Source organism: Mustela putorius, unplaced genomic scaffold (assembly GCF_011764305.1).
Source record: "Mustela putorius furo isolate JIRA1106 unplaced genomic scaffold, ASM1176430v1.1 tig00003834_pilon_pilon_pilon, whole genome shotgun sequence".
Taxonomy (NCBI): Eukaryota; Metazoa; Chordata; class Mammalia; order Carnivora; family Mustelidae; genus Mustela; species Mustela putorius.
This window is the reverse complement of record NW_025421987.1, coordinates 132,496,685-132,524,074: the sequence shown is the minus strand read 5'-3', so window position 1 is coordinate 132,524,074 and position 27,390 is coordinate 132,496,685. Positions and strand designations below refer to the sequence as shown.

The 27,390-nt window shown below is 38.6% G+C and overlaps 1 long non-coding RNA gene across 1 annotated transcript; it reads left to right on the top strand.

Annotated features, from left to right (window-relative positions):
* The first annotated feature begins 22,091 nt into the window (after positions 1-22,091).
* LOC106003892 lies at positions 22,092-23,634 on the top strand. The gene is made up of 3 exons (XR_001176640.2): positions 22,092-22,147; positions 22,361-22,442; positions 23,453-23,634. It is a non-coding gene; the product is annotated as an uncharacterized LOC106003892 (long non-coding RNA).
* The last annotated feature ends 3,756 nt before the right edge of the window (positions 23,635-27,390 follow it).

Sequence of the window (27,390 nt, the reverse complement as noted above, 5' to 3'; positions counted from 1 at the left end):
AAAAGACAGTCTAGAATCCTAAGAGATTCGGACATGAACCATAACAGAAATCTGATTAGAGCTCTAATTACGATTTGTACAGGGCACTGTGGGATCCGAGATGATGCATCCTACATCTGCCTGCGGGTATTGTGAAAGGTGGCCAAGGGAGATAGGAACCAGGCAGAAAGTTGAAGGATGAATGGGTTTCTCAGGCAGGCAAGGGCAGGAGGGCCCTCAAGTCCATGTTCAAGAGTTTGAAAGGCAAAATACAACCCGCTGACCACAGGGTGCAAGAGACAACAAGCATCTGACAAAGACAGAAAAAATCAAATTATAAACCCCAGGAACTTTTCAGTGTTGCCTTTTGAAATGTTCACTCTAGCAAGACTGTAGAGTCGGAACAGCAAGAAAGGAGACTAACAGCAGAGAAGGAGAAAGTGTCTACATAAACCCATTGAAAAAAGATGAGGGCTTGAATGCCTTCTTTCTCAGACCTGACTTTTCTGGTTCAATTCTCTCTCGGTAGGACTCATCCATGTATACAACTAACTTTAGAAGTCGTTAAACCTAAATCATCTAACACCACATTTCAATTCCATAATTTCTGGGGCCCCTTCTCAGACAATGAGCTCTGGTGGGGCATGTGGAGGCTTTATTTATGTCTATAGCTCTAGTAAACACCACACGGGTTGCTGAGCTGTCTTAAGTCAAGGATTTCCAAAACCTGATGAAAGCTATGGATCTTTTAACTCAGAAATTACATATATACAAATTTTAGTGTGTGTCCAAGAGTGACTGAGACTCAGATTTTTACATTTAATTAGATTTGATAGGTACTGTAGGGAATAGTATTTTAAGTGCTTCTAAAGATTTAGGGTTTCACCCAGGGAGGAATCACTGATCAAGGTTTACTTAAAAACAGCCAAATTTGGGAACACCTGGGTGGCTCAGTGAGTTAAAGCCTCTGCCTTCAGCTCAGATCATGATCCCAGGGTCCTAGGATCAAGCGCCACATTGGGCTCTCTGCTCAGTGGGGAGCCTGCTTCCTCCTCTCTCTCTGCCTGCTTCTCTGCCTACTTGTGATTTCTGTCTGTCAAATGACTAAATAAAACCTTTAAAAAAAAGAAGCCAAATTTTTATTTGAAATACATATGCCTGCTTTTAATTATTAAGTTAGGTTTGGTAATGTTGCTTCATTAATAAACTGTTCTAAAAGTTCTAAAAGTTCTCAAATTTAGAACTACCTCAATTATTATTATTCCATGGGGAACACACTGTATTGGATTCAGCATGGCATGGGATTATATAGAGAATGACTTACTAATCACAAAGTTAGATTCTGTGTTAAAGAAGCCATCATAAAAATCTCTTTTACTGAGCCCAGTAGTAAGTGGTCAGAATGTGTCTGTTGCTGCTTCTCTCCAAAGATGAACTTAACCCTGCCCCCATCATTAGCTATAGCACCAAGGGTTTTGCAAGCCACACAGGAAATAACAATGACACTTTACCTAATCTCAGAGGTTAATACTGCACTGCAGGTCTCTGTGGACCAGTACAACATGAAGAAAAGAGTTGGGAATAATAATTACAAGTTTCGCTTATGTATCCTCTGTGGTGTTCATACATCCACACACATTTGCTGAGTTTCTGCTATAAGCTGGGCAATGTGGTACACAAAGTCTACAGCAATGGGAAGAAAGAAGGAGCACTCCCAGTCTAGCAGTGGGAAGACACTCCCAGAGCACAAGTCCCAGAGAGATGAGGGAACAACTCCTGCTCAACCTCATCTTGGAAATACAGACTAGACATGTTGGTGAAGAATGGATGGATGGAAACTGATGTGCTAGCCCTCCAAACCAAAAGTACCAAGTAAACCAAATATTTGCTTCCAAGGCAGTATTCCAAAAGGGAAAGAGCTTAGTGTTGGGGAGTCAATGAGCTACGTCTGCATGATGAACATGAAAGAGAGATTATGTTTACGTACAAATGTCCCTACTTGTGGCAACAAAAATAACAGAGGCTTGAACTAGATAGAAGTTTATTTTTCTTTCATATAAAAGCCCAAGCTGGTAAGAAATCTCTGTTTTTGCAAATTCATCTGTGACCCAGGCTCCTACTATTTTATTGTTTTGGCATCCCTCGGATGTTGTGTTCATATGATAAAAGATGGCTTATTATTATATCCATATTCTAAGCAGCAGAATGAAAGATGAAAGAAAGAGGAATGTACCCTGTCACTTCAATGACATATCTCAGAAATGGCACACGACCCTAATATTCCATTGTCCAGAACTTAATTACATGGGCAAATCTAGATGCAAGAGAAGTGGGGAAATGTGTCCAATTAAAAATTATTGTAGAAGAAGGGGAGAGATAAAGATATTCACTTATATTTTCCTTTAACTCAGCCTCCACCTTTCATGAGGGAAGAGTTATATTCACCTCAAGATTAAGCCAGTGAAAACTAAACTCTCAAGTTTGAGAAGCACAAAATAGATTCATAATGCCAGGCATCAAGATCCCTGATCTTTTGTGCCAGAATATCAAAAATCACTGGAAGTGACCAAGTTCACATAGATACTGTAGATAATGCAAAGAGTGAGGCTTAATAAGCACATTGACTAAGATAAGGTTATCTTACAAGATCAAGAGCAACCACATAAGAGGGAGGGCAAGGATAGTGGGTCATCACCTGCAATGGCTGCAAAACTATATGATAAACAGCAATTCCAAGAACAAGAGCAAAAGATCTCTGGGGGAGGAACAAGATGGCAGAGGACTAGGAGACCTAAATATCATCAGGACCCAGAAGCTAAGCTAGATAGTTATCAAACCATTCTGAACAGCTACAAACTCAACAGGACAGAGAAGAGAAGAAAAGGAACAATTCTAGGAACAGAGAAAAGACCACTTTCTGGAAGGTAGGATGTGCAAAGAAGTAAATCTGAGGCAATATACAGGAAGATGGACCATGGGGGAGGGGCCGGCTCCCTACAAGCGGTAGAGCAGCTAAGAATAAAATCAGAACTTTTAGAAGTCTGCTCCACTGAGGGTCATCACTCCAGAGGCTAAGCAGGGGGGAAGGGAGGTGGTGGAGCCCTCGTAGGGGACAGTGTGGTCTCAGGACCTGTGGGTCACAAAAAGACCAGAGGTGTCTGAGTGTGACAGAGCTGCCAGGCATTGGAGCAGGGAAACCAGCCTTTAAGACAGAGCCAAGGAGTGGAATATCAGTTTGGGGTTACCTTAAACCATAATCTGAGGCACAGTCAGGCCACTACTCTTTGGGCAGGGACCGTACATGTGGCAGATCCAAGGAGACTCACCTTCCTCCTCTGGGAGGAGCAGTGGTAGAGGGCACTGCAGGAACAGCTGGGTTTAGAGACTCCAAACGGGGCTATGCACCAGAGATAGAAACACTCAGTCACAGGCGGGGTGAACTTAGAATGTGGCAGGAGACCAGGGAGACGGGAAGTATTGATTGCTTTTCTCTGAGGGCACACTGAGGAGCAAAGCCTGAGCTCTCAGCTCCTATGGAGCTGAAGATTGGGAGGTTGCCTTTTTCATTCTCCAGCTCCAAAGCTGTACAGAAAGCATTCAGGGAACAAAAGCTACCAAGTCAACTGGAGCACATTACTTAGCCTGGCCTCTGGCAAGGGCAGTGCAATTCTGCCTTGGGCAAAGACATTTGAGAATCACTGGCAACAGGCCCCTCCCCACCAGAAGATCAGCAAGAACATCCAGCCAAGACCAACTTCGCCAATCAATGAGAACTGACTCAGAGCTAGGGGAAAGCAACCATAGAATTCATGGCTTTTATCTTATGGTTCTTTAGTCTTTCAAAGTTTTGTTGTTGTTTTTTTTTTAATTTTTCTTCTTATTCTATTTTTTTAAATTTTCCCTCTTTCCTATTTTAACATTTTTTAACTATTCTATCTTATCAACAATATCTTTTTAAAAATATTTAATTTTCATTGTTATTGTTATAGCCATATTTTATCCTTTTGCTATATTTAACCTTTTTTGTGTGCATATAGGGTTTTTTTTTCTTTAAAATTTTTGGATACAATTTCTTCTAATAGATGAAAATATACTCTAAATCTAGTGCCTGGCTTTGTTCTAGTCTCCAGCCTGATCACATTCTTTCTTCCTTTTTTTCTTTTCCTTTTTCAACCAACTTCTTATCTTATCAATTCATTTCTTAGAATCTTTTTGAATTTTTATCTTTACAGTCATTTTCCACCCCTTCATCATGTTTACCCTTATTTTTGTATATATATAAGTTTTTCTTTCTTCAAAAATTTTGGGAGGCAGTTTCTTCTAACAGACCAAAATACAACCAAAATCAAGTGTGTGGCTCTGTTCTATTTACCAGTCTAAAATATTTATTTATTGTTCTTTTTGCCCTCTTTCTTCTACCCCCAGTTTCAGATCTCTTCTGATTTGGTTAGTGTATATCTTTCTGGGGTCATTACTACACTTGTAGTATTTTGTTCTCTCATTCATCTATTCTTGTCTGGATAAAATGACTAGGTATAAAAACTCACCACAAAAAATAATAATAATAATAATAACAAGAGGCAGTACTGATGGCTAGGGACCTAATCAATATGGACATTAGCAATGTGTCAGAACTAGAGTTCAGAATGATGATTAAAAGATGCTAGCTGGGTTTTAAAAAAGAATCAAAGGTATTAGAGAATCCCTTTCTGAAGAAATAAAAATACCAAAATCTAACCAAGTTGAAATAAAAAAGCTATTAATGAGGTGCAATAAAAAATGGAGGCTCTTACTGCTAGGATAAATGAGGCAGAAGAGAGAATTAATGATATCAAAGACCAGATGATGGAGAATAAAGAAGTTGAGCAAAAGAGAGACAAATAACTACTTGACCAGGAGTGGAAAATTCAAGAGATAAGTGATACCATAAGATAAAACAATATTAGAATAATTGGGATCTCAGAAGAAGAAAGAAAGAGAGGGGCAGAAGGTACATTGGAACAAATTATAGCAGAGAATTTCCCTAATTTGGCAAAAGGAACAAGCATCAAAATCAGGAGGCAAAGACAAACCCTCCTCAAAAATAAATAAAAATAGGTCCACACTCCGTCCTATAATAATAAAACTTACAAGTCTCAGTGACAAAAAGAAAATCCTGAAAGCAGCTTGGGATAAGAGGTCTGTAACAGACAATGATAGAAATATTATATTGGCAGCAGACCTATCCATAGAGACTTGGCAGGCCAGAAAGGACTAGTAGGATATACTCAGAACACTAAAGGATAAAAATAAACAGCCAAGAATACTATAACCAGATAGGCTGTCATTGAAAATAGGAGAGATAAAAAGCTTCCAGGACAAACAAAAGCTGAAAGAATTTGCAAACACGAAACCAGCCCTACAGGAGATACTGAAAGGGGTCCTCTAAGCAAAGAGAAAGCCTAAAAGTAACAGAACAGAAAGGAACAGAGACAATATACAGTAACAGTCACCTCACAGGCAATACAATGGCACTAAATTCATATATTTCAATAGTTACCCTGAAAGTAAATGGACTAAATGCCTCAATCAAAAGACACAGGGTATCAGAATGGATTAAAAAAACAAGACCCTTTGATATGCTGTCTGCAAGAAACTCATTTTAGAATGAAAGACACCTCCACATTTCAAGTGTGGGGGTGGAAAACAACTTTCCATCCTAAAGGACATCAAAAGAAAGCTGGGGTGGCAATCCTTATATCAGATAAATTAGATTTTAAGTCAAAGACCATAATAAGAGATAAGGAAGCACACTATATCATACTTAAATGGTCTGCCTGACAAGAAGATCTAACAATTTTAAATATCTATGCCCTTGACATTGGAGCAGCCAACTATATAAACCAAATAATAACAAAAGCAAAGAAACACATAGACAATAATACAATAATAGAAGGGGACTTTAACACCCCCTCACTAAAATGGACAGATCATCAAAGCAAAAGATCAACAAGGAAATAAAGCCCATTAATGACACATTGGACCAGATGGACATCATGGATATATTCAGAACAGTCAATCCCAAAGCAATAGAAAACACATTCTTCTCTAGTGCATGTTATACCCAAGTTTTTGCATCTGAGAGACCACCAAGGAGCCAACATCAATGCGATTACACAAGGGTTTATTTAACAAGCTTAAGCTTGGGCTCCAGTATATCCCACACAGCAGAGTAGGGATTTGGACCCCGAGCTTAATTAAGGCAGAGGTATTTATGGGTTTCTGTTACTAAAGCAGGGTGTGTGTTTCTGGAAGCAAAGCAGGGTGGGGCTTCCTGTTTACTAAAGCAGGGTGGGTGTTTCTGGAAGCAAAGCAGGGTGGGGCTTCCTGTTTACTAAAGCAGGGTGGGGGTCTCTGGAACTAAAGCAGGGTGGGGCTTTCTGTTACTAAAGCAGGGTAGGGGTCCTTAGAACTAAAGTAGAGTAGGGGAAAGTTCAGCCCTTGGGCACAGGGGTTTGAGATAGCTTCCAGAGCTAAGATGGCTGTACTTATGCTAAGGCTAAACCTGAGGTGGGATGGCCTTAATTTTTCTCGGCCTCCACAGTGCACATGGAACAGTCTCCAGAATAGATCACATCCTGGGTCACAAATCAGGTCTCAACCAGTACCAAAAGATTGGGATCATTCCCTGCATATTTTCATACCACAATGCTTTGAAACTAGAACTCAATCACAAGAGGAAAGTTGGAAAGAACTCAAATCATGGATGCTAAAGAGCATCTTACTTAAGAATGAGTGGGTCAACCAGAAAATTAAAGAAGAATTTTTAAAAACTTCATGGAAACAAATGAAAATGAAAACACAACTGTTCAAAATCCTTGGGACACAGCCAAAGCGGCCCTGAGAGGAAAGTATATAGCCATACAAGCCTTTCTCAAGAAACAAGAAAAGTATCAAGTACACCTAACCCTACACCTAAAGGAGCTGAAGAATGAACAGCAAAGAAAGTCTAAACCCAGCAGGAGAAGAGCAACAATAAGGATAAGAGCAGAAATCAACAAAATAGAAATGAAAAGAAGAGCAGAATAAATCAATGAAACTAGGAGTTGATTCTTCAAAATAATTAATAAGACTGATAAACCCCTGGCCAGACTTATCAAAAAGAAAAGAGAAGGGATCCAAACTAATAAAATCAGGAATGAAAAAGGAGATATCACAACCAACACCAAAGAAATACAAGCAATTATAAGAACAATTTATAAGCAACTATACACCAGCAAATTTGACAATCTGGAAGAAATGGATGCATTCTACCACAACTGAACCAGGAAAAAATAGAAAACCTGAACAGACCCATAGGAGATTGAAATAGTCATCAAAAATATCCCAACAAAGAAGAGCCCAGGGCCAGACGGCTTTCCAGGGGAATTCTACCAAACATTTAAAGAAGAATTAATACCTATTAACCTGAAACTGTTATAAAAATAGAAATGGAAGGAAAACTTCCAAACTCATTTTATGAGGCCAGCATTATCTTGATCCCCAAACCAGACAAAGACCCCATCAAAAAGGATAATTACAGACCAATATCCTTGATGAACATGGATGCAAAAATTCTCATCAAAATACTAGCCAATAGGTTCTGCACAGCAAAGGAAACAGGCAAAAAAACAAAGAGGCAACCCATGGAATGGGAGAAGATATTTGCAAATGACAGTACAGACAAAAGGTTGATATCCAGGGTCTATAATGAACTCCTCAAACAACACACACGAAACAGGCAAACATATCAAAAAATGGGAAGAAGATATGAACAGACACTTCTTCAATGAAGACATAAAAATGGCTATCAGACACATGAAAAAATGTTCATCATCACTAGCCCTCAGGGAGATTCAAAATTAAAACCACATTGAGATATCACCTTACACCAGTTAGAATGGCCAAAATTAACAAAACAGGAAACAACATGTGTTGGAGAGGATGTGGAGAAAGGGGAACCCTCTTACACTGTTGGTGGGAATGCAAGTTGGTGCAGCCTCTTTGGAGAACAGTGTGGAGATTCCTCAAGAAATTAAAAATGGAACTTCCCTATGACCCTGCAATTGCACTCCTGGGTATTTACCCCAAAGATACAGATGTCGTGAAAAGAAGGGCCATCTGTACCCAAATGTTTATAGCAGCAATGGCCACGGTCGCCAAACTATGGAAAGAACCAAGGTGCCCTTCAATGGACGAATGGATAAGGAAGATGTGGTCCATATACACTATGGAGTATTATGCCTCCATCAGAAAGGACGAATACCCAACTTTTGTAGCAACATGGACGGGACTGGAAGAGATTATGCTGAGTGAAATAAGTCAAACAGAGAGAGTCAATTATCATATGGTTTCACTTATTTATGGAGCATAACAAATATCATGGAGGACAAGGGGTGTTAGAGAGGAGAATGGAGTTGGGGTAAATTGGAAGGGGAGGTGAATCATGAGAGACTATGGACTTTGAAAAACAATCTGAGGGGTTTGAAGTGGCGGGGGGGTGGGAGGTTGGGGTACCAGGTGGTGGGTTTTATGGAGGGGACAGATTGCATGGAGCACTGGGTGTGGTGAAAAAAATAATGAATACTGTTTTTCTGAAAATAAATTAAAAAAAAAAACTAGCCAATAAGATCCAACAGTGCATTAAAAGGATTATTCACTATGACTGAGTGCGATTTATTGCTGGGCTCAAGGTTCATTTAACATCAGCAAATCAATCAATGTGAGACAATACATTAATAAAAGAAAAAACAACAACCATATGATACTCTCAACAGATGCTGAAAAAGCATTTGACAAAGTACAGCATCCTTTCTTTTTTTTTTTTAAGATTCTATTTATTTATTTGACAGAGAGAGATCACAAGTAGGCAGAGAGAGGGAAAGAGAGAGGAAGGGAAGCAGGCTCCCTGCCTAGCAGAGAGCCCGATGTGGAGCTCGATCCCAGAACCCTGGGATTGTGACCTGAGCCAAAGGCAGAGGCTTTAACCCATTGAGCCACCCAGGTGCCCCTACAGCATCCTTTCTTAATCAAAATTCTTCAAAGTGTAGGGATAGAGAGTACATACTTCAATATCATCAAAGCCATATATGAAAAGCCCACAGTGAATATCATCTTCAATGGGGAAAAACTGATATCTTTTCCACTAAGATCAGGAACATGGCAGGGATGTCCACTATCACCACTGCTATTCAACATAGTACTAGAAGCCCTAGCCCCAGCAATCAAACCACAAAAGAAATAAAGGCATCTGAATCCACAAAAAAGAAGTCAAACTCTCACTCTTTGCAGATGATATGCTACTTTATGTGGAAAACCCAAAAGACTCCATTCCAAAACTGCTAGAACTCACACAGGAATTCAGTAAAGTGTCAGGATATAAAATCAATGCACAGAAATCAGTTGCATTTCTATACATGAACAACAAGACAGGAGAAAGAGAATTAAGGAGTCGATCCCATTTACAATTGCACCCAAAACCCTAAGATACCTAGGAATAAACCTAACCAAAGAGGTAAAGAATCTGGACTCAGAAAACTGTAAGTACTATAAGTACTCATGAAAGAAATGGAGTAACATTTCATGCTCATGGAATTCATGCTTTGCTACCCAAAGCAGTCTACACATTTCATGCAATCCTTATCAAAATACCATCTTTTTTTTTTTCAAAGAAATGGAACAAATAATCCTAAAATTTATATGGAACCAGAAAAGACCCCAAATAGCCAGAGGAATGTTGAAAAAGAAAACTGAAGTTGGTGGACTCACAATTCCAGTCTTCAAGCTCCATTACAAAGCTGTCATCATCAAGACAGTATGGTACTGTCACAAAAACAGATACATAGATCAATGGAACAGAATAGAGAGCCCAGAAATAGACCCTCAATTCTTTGGTCAACTAATCTTCAACAATGCAGGAAAGAATGTCCAATGGAAAAAAGACAGTCTCTTCAACAAATGGTGTTGGGAAAATTGGACAGCCACATGCAGAAAAATGATCTGGACAATTTCCTTATACCACACACAAAAATAGACTCAAAATGGATGAAAAACCTCATTGTGAGACAGGAATCCATCAAAATCCTTGACAACACAGGTAGCAATCTCTTCAACCTCAACCGCAGCAACTTTTTCCTTGAAACATCACCAAAGGCAAGGGAAGCAAGGGCAAAAATGAACTATTGGGACTTCATCAAGATCAAAAGTTTTTGCACAACGAAGGAAATAGTCAACAAAACCAAAAGACAACTGACAGAATGGGAGAGGATATTTGCAAATGACATATCAGATAAAGGACTGATATCCAAAATCTATAAAGAACTTATCAAACTCAACACCCAAAAAACAAATTATCTAAAAAGTAATGGGCAGAAGACATGCACAGACATTTCTGCAAAAAAGACATCCAAATGGCCAACAGACACATGAAAAAGTACGTGACATCACTCGGCATCAGTTAAATACAAATCAAAACCATAGTGAAATACCACCTCACACAAGTGAGAATGGCTAAAATTAAGTCAGGAAAGAACAGATTTTGGCAAGGATGCTGAGAAAGGGGAACCTCCCTACACTGTTGGTGTAGCCACTCTGGAAAACAGTATGGAGGTTCCTCAAAAAGGTGAAAATAGAGCTATCCTGTGACCCAGCAATCTCACTACTAGGTATTTACCTTAAAAATACAAATGTAGAGATCTGAAGGGGAACATGCACCTGAATATTTAGAGCAGCAATGTCCAAACTATGGAAAGAACCTAGATGTCCATCAACAGATGAGTGGATAAAGATGGTGTGGTATATTCACATGTGGATGGAAAAGTATGCAGTCATCAAAAGGAAAAAAAAGGAATCTTGCCATTTGCAATGACATGGATGGACTAGAGGGTATTATGCTAAGCAAAATAAGTCAATCAGAGAAAGACAATTATCATATTTCTCTCTCTGATATGAGGACTTTGAGAGGCAGGGTGGGGGGTCATGGGGTGTAGGGAAGGAAAAAATGAAACAAGATATGATTGAGAGGGAAACAAATCATAAGAGACTCTTAATCTCAGGAAACAATCTGAGGGTTGCTAGGGGGTGGGGTGTTATGGTGTTAGGGTGGCTGGGTTATGGGTTATGACTAAGTTTCATCTTCTGACTTCCTTCTGTTAGCACAGGCCAGTTATTCAGGATCTCTGAACCTCAATTTCTTCCTTACCTTAAATGTAAAAGTTAATTTGGGGGAAATGAATACCTTCTTAGTACTTAATCTTCTCATTCATTTTCTTGTTTTCTTTTTATTTCTTTTCAGTGTTCCAGAATTCATTGTGTATGCCTCACACCCAGTGCTCCATGTAATATGTGCCCTCCTTAATACCCACAACCAGGCTCACCCAACCCCCCTACCCCCTCCCCTCTTCAGTTTGTTTCCCAGAGTCCATAGTCTCTCATGGTTCATCTCCCTCTCCAATTTCCCCCAACTCCCTTCTCCTCTCCATCTCCCCATATCCTCCATGTTATTCCTTATGCTCCATAAGTAGGTGAAACCATATGATAATTGATTCTCTCTGCTTGACTTACTTCACTCAGCATAATCTCTTCCAGCCCCATCCATGTTGATACAAAAGTTGAGTATTCATCCTTTCTGATGGAGGCATAATATTCCACAGTATATATGGACCACATCTTCTTTATCCATTTGTCCATTGAAAGGCATCTTGGTTCTTTCCACAGTTTGGCGACTGTGATCATTGCTGCTATGAACATTGGGGTACAGATGGCCCTTCTTTTCACTACATCTGTATCTTTGGGGTAAATACCCAATAGTTGCCATTGCAGGTTCTTAGGAAAGCTCTATTTTTAATTTCTTAAGGAATCTCCACACTGTTTTCCAAAGTGGCTGCACTAACTTGCAATCCAACTAATAGTGTAAGAGGGTTCCCCTTTCTCCACATCCTTTGCAACACACGTTATTTACTGTCTTGTTAATTTTGGCCATTCTAACTGGTGTAAGGTGGTATCTCAGTGTGATTTTGATTTGAATCTCCCTGATGGCTAATGATGATGAATATTTTTTCATGTGTCTATTAGCCATTCATATGTCTTCTTTAGAGAACTGTCTGTTCATGTCTTCTGCCCATTTTTTGGTGGGATTATCTGTTTTTTGTGTGTTGAGTTTGAGGTGTTCTTTATAGATCTTGGATATCATCCCTTTGTACTGTCATTTGTGAATATCTTCTCCCATTCCGTGGGTTGCCTCTTTGTTTTTTTGACTGTTTCATTCATTTTATATCACTCAGTAAAGTTTTCTTTGTATCACATTTCTTATTCACTGCATTTTGGGGTATCATATAATTTTGTTACTTTGATACCAGAAATCTTGTTCCTAATTACATTCACAAGTATGTAAAAAAGTTAAGGGGCCCCTGGGTGGCTCAGTGGGTTAAAGCCTCTGCCTTTGACTCAGGTCATGGTTCCAGGGTCCCAAGATCAAGTCCCGCATCAGGCTCTCTGCATGTAACACCTCAGATTATATTCCATTAGCCAAAGGAAGTCACATGGCCAAGGCAGACATCAATGGGGAGGCATACTCCCCCACAGCAAAGCATGTCAAGTCAAACAGCATAAGCAGGAATATATTAACCCTCTTATAGACAGGATAGCAAATTCAGAACAATAACACATCACTTGTGTTGTGTTGAATAATACTTGTTGAATAAATACAATTGCATTTCATTAGACTGTATCTGGGGATGGATCTCTTCATTCATCTAGTCTGGCCCTTAGTGAATATTTTCTTATCTCTACCTTGTGTTTTTGGTGGGATTTGTTTTGTTTAATTTTCAATCTTAGAGAAATATACTTCTATCCCTTTCCCCTTGTTTTTGCTTTTACACTCTGCTTTTTTCTTTCTTTTAAGTCTTGTTACAAGTGTAGTTGATATTCCCTACCTAGATTATCTCTTCTTTCAAAGTTTGAATATCTTCACTTTTTTCTGAGCTGTAGGAATATTACTCCAACAGCTACCAGACTCCTAGATCTACTTTCTGTGAGGGTCATCAGGGTTCACTGTTTTATGTAATATATTTATTGAAGTTCCATTTATGATTATCTTACCTTGGGAGGATGAAAAATAAAGAAATCAGGTGTCAGACTGTATAGGACATTTTTCAATAGGTTATTGTATTTTCTCCCCTCAACGGGGAATTAAAATAAAAGTCATATGACCATGTCTCTGTCGGCTATTAAGTGTTTTAGTTTTAAATGTGCAATAAATCATGGAAACCCAGCTAGATATGTTATTATTTTTATTATAAGTAGAGGTCCTTTAATCCCATTTTGTCCATTGTTCTAGGACAATTATCAATAGCTCCTATTTTCATTCTGAGAACGGTCCTGGTTTGCAATATAAATTATATGAACACAGTAATCATTAGTCAATTTTTGTCTCCTTATATAAAAAAAGAAATGAAGAACAATTAGACCCCACCCCTCAGATTATCCTTAGGAGGATTTAAGTTGTTAAAAAACAATTTCTCGCTTCTGATGTTACATCCTTGAGGACAATTAACCAGTACAGATCTGGGCCTGTTTTGATTAACAAGAGCAGAGAAGGGAAGTATTACAAAAAGGGCTAATCTACAGACAAAGAATGGGATTGTTTTGATTAATGCATCCATACTTCCCTGGTTTCTGCAGATGAGAAAAAACAGGGTTCTAATGGAGTAGATCCATCACCAAACCATATCCATCCCGTTGGTAGGGAAAGCATTAGCCTTCTGTGGTATTTGTCTAGCCAGACACTGTGATGCATCTTCTTTCTGTGTTCACAGCACTTGAGTAATTAGGATTCTTTTTTCTTTTGTTAAGTTTATGTTTTATCTAAGTTACCTGGATAAACTTTGAGGAAGGTTTGTGGCAAGTGAAATATGCAGTCAGCAAATTATTTGGATCATTAAGTATTTTTTTTAACACTCCATCATTTTTTTTTTAATTTCTAAGGACTCTCCCATTTCCATGAAAGATAATTCTTTCATGATTCTCTACTTACATTTTATTGACTTAATTTCCCCTCTGATTTCATTGAATTCTATTATTATTTATCTATCAATGGCAGTAAATTTGTTGTAAAGGGACTATTTGTCTATATTGGTATCCTAAATTTTTTATTACTGATTTTATAGATGGATAGATGGGAAATTGATAGATAGAGATTTATAAATAGTTGCAGATTTTATATATACATATATTGGGAAGGTTTTAAAATGTTTACTCATTCTTATGTGGTGGTAGGAAGTCTCTCTATGTCTGTTCAGTTTTAGGAGCACCTGACCTAGCTGCTTCAGAAGGTTCTATGGCTCAAACATGTTAGTGTTTAAATCTTTAATAAAATATCAAAAGAAAAAGGTTTCAATTTATTGCAAAACAATAGTCTTCATAGGGACTGCATGGGGTATTTTGGTAAATACAAGCAAAACAAGGCAGAGTTGGGCAGGAAAATCCTTTGGGGCTAAACATTCTCTCCACCCCTTGAATCCTATCTTTCTTCCCCATACATTCCACCTAATCAAACAGAAGGAAACTCACCAAGACAATATCTGCCTCTAATACCTTTCTAGTGTCCGCATAACCTTCAGCTTATCATCTATACTCAAGGCCATCTGGGGTGCCATATTGGGATTGTTCCCACTCTGCATAAATCCTTGCAAAGCTTGGTTGGTAAATCTAATATAATCATAGATTTGCATGCCCCCCCCACACACATCCATTGCCAATAATCAGTTCTCATTCTCAATTTGGTCAAGAAAAATTTATTTATTGAATTGTTATATTTTTGTTTACCAGAGGTCTTCTTAACTTCCTAGGTAGGTTGTTCCTCTCAACAGAGAGAATGGGAACTTATTAATTCTTCCTTCACATCTCTACCATTTCTTGTCATCCTTCAAGTTTTAGAAAGCCACTATTTGCTAATTCATAGCCATGACATAGTGATTTCTTTGTTATTGAGCCATATCCATGGACATGTGGAAAACTACTAAAGAATTGGTCCTGTGTACTAAGATGGTTATCTGGAACAGAAATTAGGAGGAATTCATTATTCTGTTCCATTATCATGGAACTCCAGTATGCAGATATTTCAGTGAGTTTCAAAGTAACCCAATGGAAATTTCCTCAATCACATGAGATAGCAAAATGATCTCTTATCTGAGACTTTTGGAAGACATCTCTTATTTCTAGAGCTCTAACTTGTATCTCCAAAGTCACCAATAATTCAATCAGTATAGAATCAGTAAATAGGCAACACTAAGTAACTGAATTAACTTTCCCAGTGTGGCAGAACTGAGTACTCCTTTCTAAATCTTTCCCTGACTTTGGAAGCAAGTGTCCTTTTACTTAAGTTACTGAAGCTACTGTTGTTGGAATGTGAGCTTTAAACAGCTCATTTGTGTTATAACCCTTTTATTTACTTGTGATTCAACTTTGGAGTCATTGTCAATGAGGAACATTATATTTGGGGTTCCTTATGTATATAGGCAATTCTTATCACATTGCTGCTATGTCTGTTGGGGAGGTAGGTTTAGGAGCAAAAGTAGGAGGCATAGTGTGGTTATTAGTGGCTACTGTCTTTGTTTTTAGTTCTGTTTAGCCACTAAGAAAAATACTGACAATTTAAGAGCTTCAATTGAAGAGCAAGTTGCAAAAAAAAAGATGTGTGAGTTTACTTGAGTTACTTTTAACTTTGAGCTCTGCCTACACACACCTGCTGAAAGTGTGGACAAGAGGGAAGACATGTGGTGACAGTCTTTGGGCTGAGAGACCTCAAAGGAACCTAAGAGAAGCTTAAGGGCCCTGGGATCCACCTGAGGGAATTGCAAAGTCTCTGAAAATGCTTCATCCAGGTGCCTTTCTTCTATTTTGGATATATAAGCAATCAGAAGAAAAACAAAGTGTAATTTGCATTTTCAGTAGGAAGCAGAAATGTGCAGACCTTCAAAACAGACTATCTCCACTCAAAAAAATCAGCAAGCCATGCATATTAATATTGAAGAGATTAGAGGCTAACAGCTCTATTCCCAGTTAGGTTACCAGTTTATGGAAGGGGTAGAAGTAGGACCTGTGTGTTCTAATTTCCACCCAGTGTACTCATCATCACTCTACATACCCTTCTCCACATTACTCAATAATCAAGGATGATTGCCCATGATGTTCTCAGTAGGCATGTGACGTCTCATTTGGTAAGACTGACAATTTCCAAATCACCTGTGCTAGAAACTTTAAGCCTTCTTTGATTTGCCTCCATTTCATTCCTCTGATCACTGAGGAGGGATTAATCAAGGTTTCATATCTGCCTCATCCATTCCTTTCCCTACTTCAGGCCTTCAGCATTTTGGAACTGGCTTCCTACAATGGCATCTTAATGCACTCCTTCCTTTCAGCCTCTCACTTTTCCAATTCTGTACACTACCAATAGTAGTATAACCTTTCTCCCAAGTGATTTGGATCACTTCCTTCCTGAATACCTGTTCTGGATTCTCATTCCTAACAAAATCTCATCAAAAATCCTTAGCACAGACTCTTAGGGTCTGAACTATAATGCTTCTCTGGCCTCATCTCCCATGATTTCTCTTTACCAACCATGTACTTCTGGCAGATGGGCCTGACAGACTTTTCCAGAATAAAAAGCCATGCATGTTCACCTTCGTTTAATGCCCTGGGTTTTGATAATACTGATTCCTCTCTTTGGAATACCATATTTTACTTTTTAAATTACCACAATTTGAAACAATATAGTTAACTGAGTGCAAGTGAACAAAACAATGTTGAATTCAATACCTATACATTCCACTTTGTTTATATCCCACAGTTTGTTCTTCCAATTCCTCTAGATGATTAGTTCCAGAGACCACAGAACCTGTCATATACCTTCCTATAGAAGAATGCTTACCCTGTTATGCCCATAGTGCTGTGATATCCCACAAAAAAGTCTGCTGTCAGAGCATCCTGAGCTAATGGGCATGTGGTTTGCACCCATTTTCCTGTCACTGCATACACAGCAGGAGGAAAATAATCAGGGTCATCAATAAAATGAGAGTATTGTCCATGCCAACCTGCCACCACTGTTCCTCTCCCAAAAGCCAGATGTATATCCAAAATGAAGAGAAAGCCCTCAGCCAATTATGCACAATGTAAAGAGAGGTGACACTTGTCTTAGGACTGAGTTCTGATAACCCAGATGGAGGGTCTCAGGAAGAGAAACTGTCCCAAAGTTTGGTACTAATTTTTCCAGGAGTCTCCTGAAGCCACTTCCAGAGTACGAGTCCTTGAGAAACAAGAGTTCTTAGAAAGTAATAGTCCTCTTAAGGCAAAGATACTCATGGAGAAAGGTCTTCATGGAGGCAATATTTAAAGAGGAATATAGCCTCTTGGAAGGATTAGTACTCAGATGGAACAGGTCCTTATGGAAAAAGAGACTTTCTTAGGGTAGGGTCCTCATGGAAGAAAGGTTCTCATGGGTGAGGGATCCTCATGAAGTAAGAGTCCTTTAAGGGGAAAGGTCCTCATGAACAAATGTTCTCATAGGGAAGGATTCTCATGGGAAGGATTTTGTTGGGGTAAGAGTCCTCCTTGTTTTAGGATTCCTACAGGAGAAGGATGCTCATGGGGAGAATTCCCTCAGTGAAGAGGCTCTACCAGGTTCCTCTACCAAGATTCCTCTACCAGAACTCTTCTCCATGTGACCTTCCTAAGAAGGGTGGGAGATGTAAGGATTCCATGATGAGGAAGAAAAGCAAGGAATCTAATAATAGCAAATGTACATTGAACACCTACTATGTACCAACCCTGAGCCCCTTTACAGTACTAGCTCAATTAACACTTTAAAAGTCACAGAAGATAGATACTATTATCATATCCATTTAGCAAGGATGAAACTAAAGAACAAGGCTAAGTAAGCCATCTGAATCATACAAGTGGTAAATAGTAGAACCAGAACTTGAATCTAAAACCCAATTTCTTACCCAGTACACTAACTACAGTAAGACCAAAGGCCTTACATTATTCTGACTCAGAAAGAAGTCAAAGGTTATAACCCTGGAATCAGGATCTCAGTTCTATAGGCTTTCTTGCTCTACTATTTTCTTCACTCTGGGGTACCTTCTTCCCAGAGGAGTAAATAATAAAACTCTTAAAACAGAAAGGTTTTAATTTGTTCAGGACATTTGTTCAGGACAGCTAGAGAGACTGATTTCTCACACAATCAATCTCTGGAATATGAAAACCCAAAGCTGCAGTAGATAGTGGTGATTATTGAGGAAAAAAACATCTGAATAGGTCCTTGAAGGATTGATATCAGAAAAGGGTCAGCTCAATAGCTGTTCTGGGCCTGAAGAAGAAACTTCCCAAGAGTCCTCAACCCTCAGCAGAAGTTCCTATGACAGGCTGAACTCCAATATAAAACCAGCCTTGAGACACTGGCTGAGGTCCATCACTTGCACCTGGTCACCAGCCCAGAAAAAAATCTCTGCCTTCAGATTTGGACTATGTTCCTTCCTGGACTCTGCCTAAATTGTAATCCTACATGTTGCAGAAACAGCACACCAATCTTTTATTCAAATCTGGCCAATGTGCTTCCTAAGACTCCTAACCCAAAGAGACACCCAGATATAAAGCAAAGAGAAGACAGGTGGAACCACCAACAAACAAAAAGGCAATCTACTGATTGGGAGAAGATATATGCAAATGATATATCCAGTCAGGGGTTAAAATCCAAATTACATTAAGAATTTATAAAACTCAAAAACCAAAACCACAAATAATCTAATTAAAACATGGGGAAAAAAGCCTGAATAGACATTTTTCCAAAAACATATGATGGCCAACAAACTCATATAGAGAGACGTTCAACATCATTCATCATCAGGGAAATGCAAATCAAAACTACAATAAGATATCACCTCATATTTGTCAGAATGCCTAAAATCAAAAACACAAGAAACAATAAGTGTTGACGGGGTTGTAGAGACAAGGGAACCCTCTTGCACTATTGATAGGCTCAAAAAGCTGTCAGCTCAAAAGCTGTCAGCAGTCAGACTCCTCATTACATAGAATAATCAGACTGCTGGCTGACTGACTTCTCTTCAGAAACAATGGAATCAAACAGAAGATAGTGGATTCATACTTTCAAAGTGCAGAAAGCACAATACTACAAATCTAGAACTCAATACTTGCAAAATACAACTGGAGAATGGAGGGTGAAACAAAGACAAATAAAAATGGGAAGGCTCTAGAGCACACTTAGGGAAAAGAACAAAGAATCTTCTTCAGGCAGAAAGAAAATGACTCCACATGGAGACTTGGAGATACAGGAAGGAACAAAGAACAACAAAAAGCCAAAGATGTAAGTCAACCAAAATGAATGCTTCCTGTATAAAATAATGATAACAATAATAATAATTATTATTGTTAATTGTGTTTTATTAATAATAATTATTAGTATTGTGTTTAAAATGTAAAATCAACTAAAATGCACAACAATTGCTTATAAATTGATAGGAGGTTAAATGGAGTTAAAATTTTTAACATTGTCCATGAAGAGGATAGTAGTTCCAAATAATATCAGACTTCGACAAGTCAAAGACAGACACTATAATCTCCAGAGTAATCATCAAAATATAAATACTTAAAAAGAGAAAAATCAGGTGGGCATCGAGGCCAGAAGAGAAAATCATAGATCGGCTTATGGAGTGTGTGATTGAGTGTAGGAGGGGGATTTAGTGAGGTTCCTATTGGGCTCAGCATTATCCAAGCAACATTTAATATCAGTAGACAATGGTGCAATATCCATAAAGTTCTGAGTAAAAAGAAGACATATTCGTTAATTGGATACCTAGCCAAGTCATTCTCCAAGTACAGATGCAACTGAGAAATATCCTGAAAGATGAAAGAACTCAGGAAATCTAACACTGTGAACCTCTCATGAAGAAAATTGTTAGAATAATAAAATGAATATAAATAGCAATAAACCAAAGTAAAGAAACTGTAAATGCAATGCCAAGGTAAAAGAAATGCTGATGATGTGTTTTCAAATAGGAAAAAAAATTGACCACTGTGGGAATCATAGTTAGAGAAAAGGCTGTAAATGTTATAAAACTTGGCAACATTAAAATAAGATAACTAATAAAATCAGCAGTGTTAAGGAAATAACAGAAGAAAGTATGTTTGCTAATTCTTCAACTTTTATAGCAAATATTTCCAGATAACTTCCAAAGTTAAATTATATGGTTCAAACATAATTCCAAACTCTAGAATTTTTTTCATACTAAAGGATCTTTGAAAATTAATATATTTTGTAATAAAGACCCAATTATCTCAAGTATAACTGTTTTAATTATGATTTATATTGCACTCTTAGGCAATTCTTCTAAACTTCTACCTACATACTCAGTTCTTTTTCTCCATTATATGCAGAGAGAGATGTTTGAAGTGATTTTCACCAGAATATTACTGATTATCTCTAGGTTTTGTTTTTTGTTTTGTCTCTGGGGAGTGGAATTTGGAAGAATTTTTTTTTATCTTTCTATGATCTTCCTCCATTGCTTGAATGTTTTATGATGAGCAAGTAGTATTTTTTAGGTAATAAAAGTCACTTTTCTAAAAGAAAGGGCGCCTGGGTGGCTCAGTAGGTTAAGCATCTGCCTTCAGCTCAGGTCATGATCTCAGGGTCCTGGGATCAAGTTCCACATCAGGCTCTCTGCTCAGCAGGAAGCCTGCTTCCCCCTCTCTCTCTCTGCCTGCCTCTCTGCCTACTTGTGATCTCTCTCTCTCTGTGTCAAATAAATAAAATCTTTTAAAAAATTAAAAAATAAATAAAAGAAAGATAAACAACAAAATGAGAAAAGTATTTGCAACATATATGACAAGCAATAGCAATATACAGCCATATAAACACCACCAGGAGGAATTAAACACTAGAGGATATTGGCATAGGACACGAAGTCAGTTCACTAAGAAAAAATACAACTATTGGTAAGAAATAAATAAATAAATAAAATGCTCTACTCTATTAGTTATCAAGCATGAAAAACTTGATGGAAATAAGATATAAACATTATCAGTCTACATTTGGTGATCAACTTTTAGTACTCACTTCTTCTATGCTACTGCCATGTAGTTTGGAATACACAAAATTACTGTGGTTTTTTTTTTATTTTTTATTTTTTATAAACATATATTTTTATCCCCAGGGGTACAGGTCTGTGAATCACCAGGTTTACACACTTCACAGCACTCACCAAAGCACATACCCTCCCCAATGTCCATAATCCCACCCCCTTCTCCCAAACCCCCTCCCCCCAGCAACCCTCAGTTTGTTTTGTGAGATTAAGAGTCACTTATGGTTTGTCTCCCTCCCAATCCCATCTTGTTTCATTTATTCTTCTCCTACCCACTTAAGCCCCCATGTTGCATCACCACTGTGTTTTTATCAGCATTGTGAGTTTCAGACAAAAGCAGGACACTGATGGGATATGAGTGGGGGCAATACAGACCCATGCATAGAATTCTTTTCATGTTCTAGTTCTCTTACCAAATTTTTAATCTTCTCTTTTATCCCAAGTTCCTCAAATGAATTTGTGCTACTTTACAGTGATTTCCAACACAATCTCATTACTTTGAATCACCAAAGGCAACCAGAATTTTCATCTGCTACTAATGGGTGTATGAAAGGGTACAATCACTTTGAAGAACTGTTTGGGAGTTTCTAATAAAATTAAAATACATTGACACCATACCCCAGAAATTCCGCTCTAACTACGTACCTGAGAGCACTCAGCATCTCTATGTGTGAACCTTGGGCAAGAATATCTACAAAAGTTTTGCTTATAATAGACAAAAACAGAACACAATGTCCATCAACAGGAGCATGATTAAACTGGTTCACTCAGGTAATGAGATGCCGCTCAAAAATTCAAAGGAATGAGCCACTGATACATACAACAACACACGTGAACTTCACAGACATTATTTGAGCAGAAGAGTACACATTATATGCTTTCGTGTATTTGAAGTTCTAGAACAGGAACAACGTACCTATGGCGATAAATGACAAAATAGAGGCTATCTTTGGGGATTGGGCTATTGACTGGAAAGGGACATGAAAAAATCTTCAGGGGTAAGAGAAGTGTTCCATATCTTAATCTGAGTGTTGATTATATAGCTATATGCAAAAGTTAAAATTCTTCTAACTGTCCATTTATGATTTCTGCATTTTAAATAAATTTAAATTGTTGGCTTGAAAGAAAGGCCATTTGCCCCACCCACAAGGAATAGAACACCAGTGGCTGCCTACATGTCTAAGCCTTGCACCTTTTCTCCCAACACTTAGTAGATTCCTGGTTGCCTGGGAACCACCAGAGCCTGGGAAGAACCTGAAGAGCTGGATGGATTCAGTCCAAGGAGAGAAAGGGGTGACTGACCTCATTTCATTACTTTGGATGGAGCTGTATCTATGCTGTTTGGTAAAACAGCACAAATGTAAACGAGGTGTAAACTGCTTTCACATCTCATTTAGGGAACAGATGAGGCGTGAAATGCATTTCACAGGCACAAGTACTGGAGGGGTATGCTTAGCATGGTGCAATGTAGAACATTTGTTCCTCCTCCCTCAGGGATGCTGGATTATTTCTGAACATGGCTACTGTAGGGACAGGAGAAGGGGGTGGGGGTGTCAGTGCAGGGGGAGGAAGAAGGGCTCTGCTGTCTCCTGTACTTGTGACATCTGCCTTCCTTCCTCCACCTGACTACCTTCTCCACATCTGTTAAAGTCCAGCTCAGGCTTACTCTCACTGATTCATGGCTCTCCCCTCGGGTCACCTACAGTACTTGGCTCAGCACACAAATCTGTCACTTATTGTCCTCTGCTTTGCATTACAAAGACAAGGAATATGTATCATTCTTGTCATCCATTGGTGGAATCCAGTAGTTGCTCAATTAACCCTTAAGGAATGAATGTGAACTGAGGCAGGGAAATAGGGAGGGAGAATAATGTACCTCAGGATGACATTTTGGCAGTGAAGACTTCTTCAAATACCCAAAAGAAATATAAAGTTCCAGAGATAATTCAAAATCTTAGATGACATATCATTTTATACCTCTCTCAAAGACAAACACATATACACCCTTCAGGGTAAGCTTATGTATAAAGATAAATGTAGCAGTTGTGTTCTTTTTTTTTAATTATTAAAACAATGGTTTGCCCCTTTTTAAAGAGGAACTTTGATATCTCAGATTGATAACTGTTACATCTCTATCACCATTCTAAAATATTTGGCTGGTTTTATAGACCTTTGTTAGAAAACAGAAGCTCTTTTTAAAGAAAACAGTTTGGGGCTTACATTCCCAATGCTACAGCTTGATAGCAATTACATATGTCTCTGTGTGAACTGCAACTTATATAATGAATTTTTTCCCTACTTAGGTGACCAAAATGAGGAAGATTCCAGGCTATAACACACATGAAACTATCATACCAAAGGTTTTTTATTTAGACAATTCCAGAGACCACTGAGAAATTGAGATGGAGTAACATATTGTGAAATAAATATTTCATTTAGATTTAGAAGATCTGAGATCAAGCCTTGCTTCAAACTTGACCTTGAAAAATTACTTAACATCTCAAGATCTTCATTTCTTCCTAGGCAAAAGCTGATTGATTCTGGGGTACAGTGTACACTTGTTCTATGGCCCAATGATTGCTTTCTCCAAGGAATATATTTCAGACAGCTACCTAAATTCAGATGCATGAAGATATTCATCCCAGCACTGCTTATAAAAGGAGAAAGTTGGAAACAATTTGAAAGCTTCTAAATGGGGGCATGGATCAATAATATTTGCATATGAAAAGGACCCATATACCTACTTAGATGGGTCTCAAAGACAAAAGGTTGAGAGAAAAATGAGAGATGCAGTTTGGAATTTATAGCACAATAGCATTTAGGTAAAGAAACACTCAAGATAGAGGAGAATTAGACAGTATTAGAGATGAAAGGGACAAAATAAAATAAAATATTGACAAAATAAAAAGAGACTATATCTGAAGTAATGTCAAATGAGAGGCATTAAACGTTGGTTTAGCAAAAGAGAGACAGAGAAGGATAGGCAACTATTTCTAGGTGAATAAGATTTTACTTCCCCTGATTTACTCAAGTGAGAGCCAAAACCCTCAAGACTTTTCAGTGGCTTTAAACATGGCCTGAGATTTTGACCACATCATCTTCTATATTTGGAAAAAGTTTAAGCCCCCATGTGTTTAAATGGGATACTCTGCACAATGGAGGTGCCAGATTGTCACAGATTTTACTCAGTATTGACAATCAAGGCATTTTTTTTTATTGTTAATGCAATGTTAATTGGGACCATGCTAACATTTAATTAATTTTAAGTACAATAGATCATTTGTCAACAAAAGGGGGTAAAAATATTAATTGAAACATATGTGAATGGTTATTTGCCGTGTGTAGGAAACACCCCACCATTAAAGTTAATCACAATGTGATTAATTGATTTTAATTGATTCAAGATGGGTTCCTGTAGCATAACATAAGTCTGTCAATAAAACTTACAATTAAGCTTCATTATGAAAAGCAAAGTTACTAAGACAAGCAGCAATGGGCAGAGCAGTAGCAGACTGTTTTCCTTATGATTAAGAAGGAAAGAAAGGCCAGCATTTCAGGGAGAACGAAAAGTCCCAGAGACTGGGCATTTGGGGAAAGCAGAAGAGATAATCAGAGAACATACTTGAGTCTGGGAAATGGAAACTGACTGATGAAAGCTCTGGAGATGAGAGGGGTGGTAGGGACTTGAGTCCAGTGGTGGATGGGGAAGGCCAGTGGGCCAGCAGCTCTATCCATCAAGTACAGAGATAAGAAAGGCTCTGAAACCCAGAGTGTTTCAGAGGCTCTGATGCATAGAGCCAGAGTGTTTCAGAGGCTCTGAAGCACACTGGAATGGACAGGATCACAAGTCTTATAAAAACAGGAGTGAACTTTCCCTACAAAACAGACGTTAAGTTGAATCCTTTGCTGATTAACATGGATGGGCTCTCAAGGCCTCCAGGGAACTGGGTCTCAGTCATGACTGCTGTTCAGAATGTTGGATGTCCATGGTACTCCAGGAAGTCTTCAGGATGCCTAGCTTTGCACATGATTCTCATTGGCCTACAAGGCCAATGCACTCATTCACTTATTATTTACTCAGGAAATTCAAGTGATTGTCATTTGTTTACATTATAAGCAGGGGATATGAGGCTTTCCATGATAATGTCCCATAAAACTTCCGTGATTTCTACTCCCTCACCCCGTGAGGGAAAGTTGGAACCCACCAACAAAGTGCTTTTTCCAAGTATTGGATATGAGTATAAAAACTTTTTATCTCAGTTTGAATTACTCCAAAAGTGCAGCTGTAGCATAATTAATACATTTGGTCACTGTCCCCAGTTCTTGGCAGATTTTCAAAAACCTTGGAGCTTCCTTTAGTGATAGGAGTATCTTTGTTATGCTAATGAGTGATTTAAGACAGTAGCCTCTACATAGCTTCAAGATAGGAACTGCTCAGCAAAAAGACCAAGCAAATAATTAGAGAATTGGAATTATGGGCCAGCCCAACATATGGGAAAGGAAATGGAGCTGGAGATTAAGCTCAATCATGACTTAATCAGTGAATTAATAATAATTGTTAATCCATAATAATCAGGAATAATACCTATGTAATGAAACTCCAAAAGTAACTCTGGATACCAAGGCTCAGTGAGGCTTCCTCATTGAACATACTGATGTGCAGGATAAATGAGGTACCCAGGTTGCACAGAAAGACGACATGGAAGCTCTGGTAACCCTCTTAGAGATTGCCCTATCCATCTCTTTCATATGGCTCTTCCTGAGTTACAACATTTATAATAAAAATGTAATCATAATTACAGTGCTTTCAGGGAGTCCTGTGGGATTTCCTAGCAAATTATCAAACCTGAGGAGTCACAGAAGTCTCTCAATTTATAGCCAGTAGGTCAGAATCAAGTGACCCTGAGGCTTGCAGGTGACATTTGAAGTAGAGCAGTATTGTGAAGAACTTTGTCCTTGTGGGGTATAAAAAATACCAGGTAGTTAGTGTCTGAATGGAACCCAGTTGATGTCAGACAATTGGTGTCAAAACACAAAAGCTTAAGACAAAAGCTTGGGTGCTGACAACTTATTTAAGAGGCAGTCCCAAGAAGAAAAAGTAAGGAATAAGATAGAGAAGAGAGAAAAGCTGATATATAAGGCAGTAATTGTTGGTTACCTCTAGGGCATCTAGTGGTCAGTACTGTTGGGGATGTGTGAAAGAACCAGAGAGAAGACATCTACAAAGACAAGGAGGTCAAGGGGCTCCACTGATTCTCTTCCCCAGTTGGTTAAGGGTTGCTCTGGGGAAGGGACTCGTTAATTCCTCCACCTCTCTGGTTGTGACTGAATGTTCTCCTTGGCTTCAGAGAAATTCCTGAAGCAACAAAGCAGAGAGACAGAGAGGTATAAGGTTCATCCAAAGTGCCAGAAACATACAAGAATCAGAGGGTTCAAGAAAGGAAGCAATGTGGTGCATGACAAGTACCTGGTACACTCATGAATCTCAAGAGTAATTCTTTATGGAGTAACTTAAGCTGTTTTTTGGAGTAAAATTATAAACAAATCTTTTCTAAGGCAGAATTCAAGCTTTAGAATGGTTTCCTTTCCCTTCCAGTTCTACCCTAGAGGAATGAGCCCAAGGGGTTACTTACAAATAAGTCACTAGGCTCATACCATGTGACATTGGCCCCCCTTGCAAGAACTGATTTGATTAGGAATGGCATCTCTCCCTAAAAAGCTAATCTGTGGGCTAGCTACTGGTCCATGGAAGTAATGTGGGAGAGAGTCATGTTGTCAGTGCTGGAGCTAGAGTGAGAACAAAGGGAGGATGACTGAATCCCAATAATGAAGGAACCGCCATATTACAAGAATGTACCAAGATGGTCTGAGACAGGAGTTACCTTGGGTAGAACAAACATCTAATTTCCAAATTACATTCCAGTATCCACAGAACCCCATGTTATGGCTCTGCTCCTGCAAGAGGTCTTCAGAGCAACTCATGGACAACTTCATAACACTGACAACTTCACAACAGTCCTATTACTATAGCTAGCCTGAATGAATGGCCATGTAAGAGTCCCGAACAACAGACTGCTTCCAGTAGAACTGTTCTCCAGTGGCTTGAAACCAGCCATAGCCACCAGAATCTGCACTGCTTTCCTCTATCCATCATCACCATCCCAACCTTGGCCGAGCAGGTATCCAACAAACAGATCTCAGTGATATTCACTGAGCTGGGTTTGGAGGTAGAAAAACTAAG